Source organism: Chroicocephalus ridibundus, chromosome 16 (genome assembly GCF_963924245.1).
Source record: "Chroicocephalus ridibundus chromosome 16, bChrRid1.1, whole genome shotgun sequence".
In the NCBI taxonomy this organism is placed as follows: Eukaryota; Metazoa; Chordata; class Aves; order Charadriiformes; family Laridae; genus Chroicocephalus; species Chroicocephalus ridibundus.
In genome coordinates, this window is record NC_086299.1 from 9,427,950 (window position 1) to 9,438,478 (window position 10,529).

The window sequence follows — 10,529 nt, forward strand, 5'->3', positions numbered from 1 at the left end:
GTCCGTGGTTGCGGGGAAGATAAGGACCTGAAGTCTCGGGGGCTGTAAATTATAGCTGTGCTTGCAAACTTGCCGGCTTGGGGAATCAGCGCACTCGAGTAGGCGAGCTGGAGCCGGGCAGATTTATGCCGCAGGCTGAGGGTGCCGGATTCGCTGGGTTTCGCGCGGGTGCCGCTGAGGGGCTCCTGGCCGCGGGAGAACAGCTCTCCGACAGCTCCTTTAAATTTCCACGTGCTCCCACCCTCGCTTGAGTCTTGCTTTCACTTGGGTTCTTAGCGATAAATGTCAAGCGAAGAAGCTGCCAGCCGTGCTTGGGGGCAGGAAGGCTTTATCCAGCTCAGGAAAATCCTTCTGGATGGTGCTCAGGATACAGGGTGTAGTCATCCTTGTGTAGGAGACCCTTTCACGGAATCACGGAATTTTTCCGAGTTGGAAGGGACCTCTAGAGATCATCTGGTCCAACTCTGGAGATCATCTAGTCCAACACCTCACTCAGGGCTGCATCCAGGCGGATCCTGACAGTCTCCAGAGAAGGGACCCCACACCCTCCCTGGGCAGCCTGTTCCAGGGCTCTGTCACCCTCGCCCTAAAGAAGTTTTTGCTCATATTTGATGGGAACTTCCTACGTTCCAGCTTGTGCCCGTCACCCCTCCTCCTGTTACTGGGACCTGCTGAAAAGAGTCTGGCTCCATCCTCCTTAAACCCACCCTTTAGATACTTGTCAACATTAATAAGGTCCCCCCTCGGCCTTCTCTTCTCCAGGCTAAAGAGTCCCAGCTCTCTCAGCCTTTCCTCGTAAGGGAGATGCTCCAATCCCTCCATCGTCTTCCTTGCCCTCCGCTGGACTCCCTCCAGTAGTTTCCTGACAGCAGTTTCCTTTGGCTAGGAGCAGACTTGCATTGCTTTATAGGGAAAAGGATGGGGAAAAGCTATTCCTGCGGGCTTTTAAACCCTGATTTTTTTTTTTAATTTTTTTAATGAGTGTTCTGCTGCTGTAGGTCCTGTGTAAGCACTGGGCACCCCTGCGCTTGGAGGAAGACCTCGGTAAGGAAAGCAGAAGTCGAAGAGAGGCACTAGATGGATCACTTGCGCAGAGCTGTCTGGATAAGATGTGCTCTGGACAAGTTATTCCTCGCAGGCAGGGATGGTGAGGCAACGCAGCTGCTGGTTTCCATATGCATGAAACTCTCTAACCTTTGGAACACGTAGCTTAGTTAAATATAATACTGCTAGCGTCACTTCCCAGTTTGTAATGTGCTTTTTCATCTCTTAGAACAATCTCGCATTAAAGGCACACCGGGAGGCACGCATCCTCCCTGGGGGAGGATGGGAAGCTCTCAGAGCTATCTCAGAAGCCTATAAATAGATGTTTTGGCGCCTCTTGAAATACACCATGGGCAGAAGCGATGTTGGACCATATCCAAGAGTGACTCTCCAGATCTGTCCCATCACTGACGAGGCCTTGGAGTCGATGCTGCAGTAGAAGCTGCTGGCCCCAAGACCTTATAGATGTCAAGTCAGGTCTCCATAATCCTATGGAAGAGAAGTTTGCCTCATAAAAGCTTTGGGTTGGCAATAAAGGTCGATGTTGCCCTAAGATGTACTGCGGAGGGGTTTTAGAGGTCTTGGGTGTCTAGGTCTGGCACTGGAGTTGCTCATTTGACAGTTTGGAGCCTGGTAGCCAAAGGGTAGGTGGGACGTTGGAGGGGACTGTTTTAACAAGCTGAGGTGACTCTCTCAATATATCCTGTACGTTGAGCTCAGAGCAGAGAAATAGCACAGCGGTCGCCTGGCCACGTGCCCCTGAATAACCCGCGGGACCCTTCGACCTAAAGGAGGAGGGGACGCGGATTTCTTTGCTTCAAAAAGCGTTGACTCAGCTCCCCCAGCTTGCGTTCGGCCAGCTCAGGGAAATGGGACATTTATCCCTACAGCAGGCAGGCGCGTCCTCAGGAACTGCGTGCTCTCCTGCTCAAGCTCTTGTGTGGCAAACGAGTCTGGACTGGCGAAAAAGGCTGCAATATTTGTCTTTGCTGCGCTCTTCCTCATCTGTGTGCCCTTGTCTCCAAGGAAATGCAACTGGACCTAAAACTTCTCCTTTGGCTTGATTTAAGAACCGTTTAATTGCAGTGTTGAGAAGAGCTACTGCCTTCTTCAGGGTTTCTTCTGAAATTAGGAGTGAAGTCTGTTGCATAGACACTTAAGGGAGTGCAAAAGGGGCTTCTAGGAGCACCTCCTCTCTCTCCTGGTCCTCTTCCGACTACATTCACTGTTTCTCCTGGCTCGCTGGAGCAGACCAAGATGCTCTTTCCACCAGGGCGTCCAAGCTGGGGTCAACGTGTCTACATAGCCTTGGCTAAGGGGTGTTCTTGTCTGTAGCAGCTTATCTGAGGTGTCTTCTTTAGGCTGCCCTGGACAGCCTTCTGCTTCTCCTCCCCAGTGACTTCCTCTGCACTGGGGACTACAAGCACAGAGAAATGTCACAAAATGTCCCGTGTCTGCCCCGACCTGTCGCTCTGCCGGAGGTCGCGCCTCGAGGCTTGATTTCCACCTGAGGTCCCCGTCAAGCCAGGACAGAAGAACCAGCACGACCAACTGCTTTCAAGATGACCAGTAAAGTCCATATTTTGGCCTTGGCGATTAAAAAGAGAAAGGCTGTGGGGAGAGCAGGCCTTTAGAAGTTGCCAGAGAAGACTGGCTGGAGGCCGTCCCCCTCTTTCGCTTCTGCCGGGCTGTTGTGTGATTTCTCCTCTCTGACTGTCCCATCTCTGCTCTCGTGAGAGGCCCTTTGATGCTCATCTCTCTGGCTGTGCCTCATCGGCGTTTTTCCCTGAGCTCCCCCGTTCCTTGTATCTGACTTCATTTTAGCGCTTGTTTTCCCTCTAGAGAACGTCTGCGGCAAAGCCACGTCTGGGTTTTTTTTTTCTTTTTTTCTTTTTTTCCTCTGCTGCGACACCTTCGGAAGATGAGCGTAAGGGGTTAACTGTTTTCTGGCTGCTGAAAAATGAAAACACATAGAGAAATTAGCAGTGAGGTACATCACACGGAGGAGGAGGAGGAGGAGGAGCGCTCCTGCATGCTCACTTAACAGCAGCAAGCGTTATCTTGCTCCTAAACATGGTTTTGAGTGGGTTGATAGGAAGAATATGCCACTGAGTAAGCACCGAGCCTTGTCAAATAGTGATTTCCAATACAAGCTACATGACGGCAGACTTAAGGCGAGCTACCGCCTGTGAAAAGGCTTATTAGTATGCCGCGAAGTGCTCTTTCTGACAACTTCTGGGCTGAACGGGGCTCCCGGGAGGGATGAAATCACAGAACGTGCTGTGCAGGGGGTCTCCCGCTCCTCTAAATCAGTCTTGCCCTGCGAGAGCCGAGGGTCAGATCGTAAATTGGCCAAAAATCCACTGAAATCATAGGGTTTGGGTGTTTTTTTTTGTTTTTTTTTTTTTTTTTTGCAGCTGTACTCTGCCCTTTCCTTTGTCTGTGGGATGAATAGCGTTAAGAAACGAGCGTCCTTCTCCCTCGTGGAGTGGAAGAGGGAATAAGGGCCTTGATGGGCCCAAGGGTTTGGGAGCTGGGGTGGGACACAAAAATTGCTGTGTGGCTTAAAAGATTTTTTTTTTTTTTTTTTTTTTTTGGGCGTTATATTTCGATTACCCAACCTGGGCCTCAAGGGTGTCACCTTCAAGCTTTTCCTGCGGAAACGTGCAATCCTTTGCTGCGGCGGCAATAAACCTTAGAAAAACACCGCCTATAGGAAAATGGAAAGAAAACGTCTGAAGGACCCGAGCTGCAAACAAAGTAGGGAAAAAATACAGATGGAAGAGCAAAAAAAAAAATAAAAATGCCATGTATCCTCTGCTCTCATGCTGCTTAAGGATGGAAATAGTGGAAGGGAGGGGGAGAAATCCCCTTTTTAGTGTTTGCACTCAAGCGAAGGAGCCACTAGATGGCAAGAACACCCTGCCAGCGGTTGGCAGCTGGGCGGTGATGGGGAATTTTGGGGAGATCCCGAGCCACATTTGATGTCAGAGTGTCTCCCGTCCCCCCGTCCCCGCCCCCCAGCACCGTCTCCGAGTACATCCAGCACATCGCTGCAACGTTTAGCTTAGGCTTGTGGCATTGGCGGCATCTCCCAACGTGCGCGTGGGAGGGTTGGGGCAAAGCAGTGTTTTAATTTCCCGGCTCAATCAAATACTTGCCTGGGCAGGGAGAAATCTTCATCTGACGCTGCGCTTTGTCATCGCCGCAGGCAAAAAAGCTCTTTGGATGAAGACGCCGAGATCCTGCAGGTTCGTTATCACTGCCGCGGCAGGTGGGAGCTGCAGTGACGGAGAGATGGTCCATGACTTGGTCAATGGTCTCGGCAAACTCTAAAACCTCTTTTTATGCTTATTCTTGGGTTGCCGGATTATTTCTCCTTTCACTGTTGTTTCTGTCCTAGGGAAGATCCTCCGTTTAAATCACAAATACCACGCACTGCTAATGAATCCGGCCCTGATAAAGGCTTTGGGAGCATCTGGGGCAAGATGCTCTTCAAGAGGGTCCCCAGCTCTGCTTTAGGGTCCTGGCCGTCTGCAGGGGACCTCCCAAATGAGCTGGGTTGGTGTTATGCAGTTACATACCCTGTTCATAAAGTCTAATTACCCCGAGGGAGGAAAAGAGCATCAGCCCAGGTCTTCCAGCCTTGTCTGCTGGCTCCAAAAGCTCCATGGCACAGCGCTTCAACCCAGGGCGGAGTGGTACAAAAGTACCCGGAGTCTGGTTAAAAAATACCTTGAACCTTGGTAATTTTTTTATCTAAGACCTGTGTTACACTGTAGACAGGAACTCAAGGGTGAAATAAACCACAGCCGGTATCTGCTCCCCTCTGGAAGGGGGACTTGTGGCTTTGCTTTCCCCCGATGCCCCTTGCAAGAAGGTGCTCTGCAGCCTTCCCTGAGGGTATGTCCCACGCTGGGTCCCCCTCCTGCGCCGCCCGACGTCCCCGGGGAGATCACGGATGCTCTGAATTTGCTCTTCCTTTTCAGCGAGAGCAATTGAATTTTCAGGCATCTCCTCTTCAAGACACATTCATTTCCCACCGAGGGCAGGCGCTGATGTGTGGAAGGGGGTGATGTGGGTTTATGTGTTTATAAACTACTGAAGACGCCTCCCATCAGTGCGGCGTGCTTTTTATTGGCCATAAATTCCCACTGCTGCAGCACTTTATTGCACCATAAGCAGATAGTTGGCTGCCCCTTTTACAACCCTTAAAACGCCACGTTTCTCACCGGCTCTCGGTCTTGTCCTTTTACGCACCTCCAAGGAACGGACATGGCAGGCGTTGGCCTAAAGCGAGTTTGGCCAAACGTTAATAAATGGCAACGGAGAGTCGCCTCCGAGGGCCTGGACTTGAATGGGGGGCGTGTGGAGAAGGAAACGGGTTGCTCTACGTGGAGGTGACGAACATCTGCGTCGCTGAACTGCGGTTGCCGTCCTTTGTGCCGGCTGTGGGAGAGCTCATGGGGCACCAGGGCTGGGAGGAAGGAAGAAAAGCAGCCGTGTTTTCAGGGCCTCCCGGGCCGGGAGGGGGTTGTGGTACCCTTGGGGAGCGAACCCTGGGGGTTTGAACTTCCCTGTGCCACGTGCAAGAGCTCTGCCCTCGACTGGCACTCATCCAGCAGGGGGTCTGCTTAGCTGCTGGGCATCCAGCTGATCCTAAATTACCTCTGCAAGCAGCAGTTCGCCGGCGAGCGCAGAAAGGCTGCAGGTATGGATTTAGACTCCTTCTGCAACTGATCTCTGAAGTCCGGTACTCACTTTTAATGATTTCTCCGGCAGCCGCTGTTAGAGCTCTCGTTCGAGTGCCTGCTCCTCTCAGCGCCGCACGCGCGTGCTCGGGAGTTCATTATCTCGCTCGAGGGCAACGACTGAGATGAGGGAGTCGGCGGTGGGGGGTCTGGGGAGGTGGAAACTGCGTCTGCCTGTTAACTTCTACGGCCTCGTAGCATCCGTCTGCTTCTCACTACGGAGGCCGTGGTTCCCCCCAAATCGATGCTCCTCTAGGATGCTCCTCTGGGACCGCTGGTGGTTTCTGCAGGATGTGGTCCAGGGCTGCTATCAGTGGGTGTTGTTCGCCTGTTCTTTTGTTGCTTTGGGAAGGGGGAGCTAGAAAACCTGATGAACGTCTCACCCACCCCGTGGTCTTCCCGATGTCTTTTGGCGGGCGAAGGGCTCTCCATCACGCCGGGATGCGGCCAGGAAGCTGGGAGCACGGGGGCTGCGCAGTGCCTGGGTGCCTTGGCCTGATGGCAGCCCCTGGACGCTCTTTAGAGAGAGGGGCAGCACTTTTGGGAGCAGGTTGGGATTCATTCTCTGGTTTCTAACAGTGGGAAGGAAGGAGAGGCGGCTGCTTGTGCAGGCTGCAGCCCAGGAGGGGTCAGCACAGCCCAAGGATTGGGAGGGGAGCAGGCAGGGGACGCCCGGGCAAGGGACCAGGGGATGGGGGGGGACCACAGAGCACTGACTGCTCCGCGCCACCATCACTCAGCGCATCCCTGGTACCAAACACTGGTGCGGACCTGGGGACCACCTGGGTGCCCTGGGTGCACCTGTCGGGATGGTTAAGATGAGCGCTATCGGCTTTCCCTGGGGAGCTCCCGCAGCCCTTTGGCCCTGCAAGGAAATAATTGATGACGGGCGAAGGTGGTAATTAATAGCGGAGGGGGTGCGGGGTGGGTTGGGGATGCTCGGCTGCTGGCTGATACTGCTGCTAAACTACCCACTGTATGGGTTTCAAAATGCCACTGCCTTCGAGCATCGTGGCTGTGACACCGGCGCCGTTAATTACTAATTACCGGGGAGTCCTCAGCTGCCCTAGATGAGTCCTCCTCTTCTTGGGGTGCTGCCTGCCTCAGACAGTGCTTCCCTCTGCCTGAAGCTCCTGCCTGGATCTCCCTCTCTCTGAAGCTCCAGCCAAGGCTTCAGGATGCAAATTTCCATCCCCGAAGCATCCAGTGGCTGGGGAGGGAGACGGCTGGGAGAGAGACGTCTCCCGTCTGTCCTGCCGCGGGCTGGGGGCGTTGGGCACAAAGGTGGCTCTTTCTCTTCCCTCTCCTGCAGGGATGGGACACGGAGGTGCCGAGTTCGGGGCCTGAACAGATGGCTTGGACCATGCCAGACCTTCGCACCGGCGCTGGCTGGCGAGGGCAGGGAAGTGACACAAACCAGTTGCTAATTAGTAATTAATCAGTGAACCGTGCTGAAGGCAGGAGGCTGCAGCAGATGATGGGGATGGGGGGGGATATGGAACAAACGGACGGTGCTCCCAGGAAGCGGCAGATCAGGTGTTTGCAGCCTCCGCTGATGAACCAGACCTGGGCTTTGCTGCTCCACATCCTCCTCCTGTCCTTGCTGGGCATTCGAATTTTAGGAGCTCAGTCTGGGCCCCTCGCACGGGGCTTGGCCACAAGACCTGGGGGCTGGCTTGGAGCAAGTACCCTCCTCCTACGGCATCCATCCTTGCTCCGGGGTCGCGTGTGAGCCCTGAAGGTGTTTTCCTTCTTTTTGGTGAAGCAAAACCCTGAAGGCCACATCTCGGAATAGGAAATGAGCAAATATCTCCACACTTGGACCTTTGGATGGGGGCACGGCCGTCGCACAGTGCCTTAGTGACAGAAGAAAACGTTGGAGGCGGTTTTCCCGGCGTCCGGATTCCCCTGCGGAGTTCTCTCTTGGTAGATCTCCGTGAGACACGTGTTAGCCTGTCAGGGTGGAGATGGAAACTTTTGTCTTCCTCGCACCCCAGTGTAATGCCTTTGGAAATATCTCACCCATCCATTTTTTTTTCCCCCCTCTGATTCCAGCGGCTCATTTGCAAAGAAGGATAACGACCCTCCAAGGCTGGCTCTTGCTCCAAGCTGCTGGTTTGGGCCCTCAGGGATGGGAGCCAGCAATGGAGGAGAGGGGGATGCAGCAGTGACCGGGTACCCCAACACCCCCCCGAGCATCCACCCAGACCTTTTTCGTGAGCGGTGGGAATGCAGAGCCGCATCCTTCCCCCGCCAAACTTCTCAGGCTGACCTGGAGCCAGCTCAGCTTTTCTTCCGCTCCTCGGCTTTCGCTTCTGCTGACGTTCCCCAAGGGGCAACTTTGCACCTTCCCTGCAGCAGAGCAAGGAAAAATAAAGCAGGAGGGCTGGTGCCGAGAAAGCAAAAAGGAAAAAAAAAAAAAAAAAAAGGCTGTAAAGCAGAAGTGACTGGAGTGCTGAGGTGGCTCTGAGCGCGTCTTGCTGCCAGTTAAGGGGCACAAGTGCCTGATGCATCCGGACAGGGCTGGTGACGCTCGCGCTGCTGGTGGCTGCGGGCCCCCCCTTCCTGCAGCTCTGCCCCGGCCAAAATGAACTTCTCTGGGTCCAGCAGCAGCTTTACCAGGGAGCCCAGGCAGTTCCCAGTGTTCCCAGCTTTCGCAAGCCCTAGCAGCACCCCCCAGCCCCGCAGGCGAGGGGTCAGGGAGCAGCCCCTGAGCCCCCGGGGGATGAGAGGAGGTTTCCGTGTCCCATTTACCGCGCCGAGTTGGGGACTCTCCGTCTTTCGGGGCTCCTGAGATGCCGGGCCTCGTACCCGTCGCTCTCCTGCATCTCGGTGGCTGTTTCTGGCCTTTTCCCTTGGGATTCAGACGCCTCAGTTTTGTTAGGCTTGCTTTGGTTTAGGAGCAGACCACAAAAGTGCCGAGTCCCTTTTTCCCCCCATCCCCTGTAGCTGTTTTGTTTCGGAGCTACAAAAAGCAAGGATACCTCCCCGGCTGATGCGTTTATACAGTCGGTTAATCCAGTCAGTGCTGGAGTCAGCGTCGGAGGTCTGCGGTAATAGCCTGGAGTGACATATTTAAGCCAAAAAAGTGGTGACCCCGCGGCTCCGCTCTCCCGATCGGGGCTTTGCTCCCCACCCGGCCGCTGAATCCCGGCGAGGGGGCCGTGACTTACTGCGGATGCTGGAAGCAAACGGGGCCCGATGCTCTCTGCCATCCGCCTGGCTCTCCCCAGTCATCTCCCTGCATATGGTCGCCCCAAATCTTGGCCCAAAATTCCCATTTACGGAAGCTGCTGCCGGCTGCAGGCTTCTCCCTGCCCGTCCTGGCGGGGAATCGCCCGTCTGCTGCCGCGCTTCGCCCAGCCAAATAGCCCTTTGCAAGCAGCTGGATGCTGCGACGCAGCCTTTTTTTTTTTTTTTTTTATTAGCTCGCTGACCCCTTTTCTGAGCTGGATGCTCTGGGGAAAAAAAAAAAGTGGGGAAAGTGGAAAACTTCCCCTGCTCCATAGGGAACCAGAGGGCTGGCGGCTGGAAGGACTCAGGACGGCTGCAAACACCTCGGCTTGCAGGGAGCCAGGCTGTTTCCCTGTTACTCCCTTTTATTATCTTTAAAGCCAACGTTCCGGTTTCTCACCTGATGCGGATTAAGGTATTTGCAGCACCTGGTGGTGATAGACTGGCTTAAACAGCCCGGTGCCCTCGCGTTGCTGATGGAAACATCAAGGCAGACAGGCCCCTGCTAATGAGCCACCCTGCCCTAACGAGCTGGTGTTTACAGGCTGGGGAAAGCAAAAAAGCAAAGGAGAAAGTCAGAAAGCACAGCCATGCGTCATCGAGACATGATTCTCTTTTATTAAGGGTTGGTTTTATTGCGGGTGCTTTTCCCAGCCATCCCGACCTGCTATTTCAGCCCTCGTCTATCATCCCAAACGAGGAAGGGAAGGGGAAAAAAAAAGAAAACAAACCCGAACACAATTAGCTGGAAACGAAATACTTGTGATGGCTGCATTTTAATTACAAATAAAAAGCTCTCCCAAATAGGCCCATCATGCAGAAATAAAAAATTTCGGATGCTTGGCTTGGTGCAGATGCTTTTCTTTGTGCAAATGGCTGTTATGGCTTCGGCTCTGTTTATTTGGTTGCACGGGAAAGGGGGGGGGAGAGCAGCTGCGTAGCAACCCGGGAGATCTCCTCCCAGCACATCTGGTGCTGCCGCGGCCGCATCCTCCCCTCGGCTGGATGTCAGCCCTGGGGTGCAAATTGAGGGGGGGGAGCGGGAGGTCGGGCGTCCGACCCCCCGCCCCGGGTGCGTCTCCCTCGCTCCTGGGGATGAGCGGCGCTGGGATTCGTCCTGCCCGGCTGGGTACCGGAGAGATGCTGCCGCCCTGGGGAAGCTGCATCCTCCTGGCAGGAGGTACCAAAAGTGGGTGCAACAGGCGGGATGCTCCCCTGGGTGCTCGTATCCATAGGGCATCATTTTTCCCAAGGCAGAGCACGCAGACGTGCCCTTCCCAACGTGGCCAAGCCCAGATTTTGAAGCCCATAAAAAACTATTACAACCTAGAGCAGCGTGGAGTCAAAGCCCCTTAAATTTAACTGTTATTTGCAGGAATTTGTTTTTTAGATGGAGCCGGCAGCGCCGATTTGGTGTTTCGGGTGTCTAGGACTCCCTCCATGTGCGTTTCTTGCCCGTGTCCGTGAAATGACTTTTAAAGAGGGGGTGTCAATTAGTGG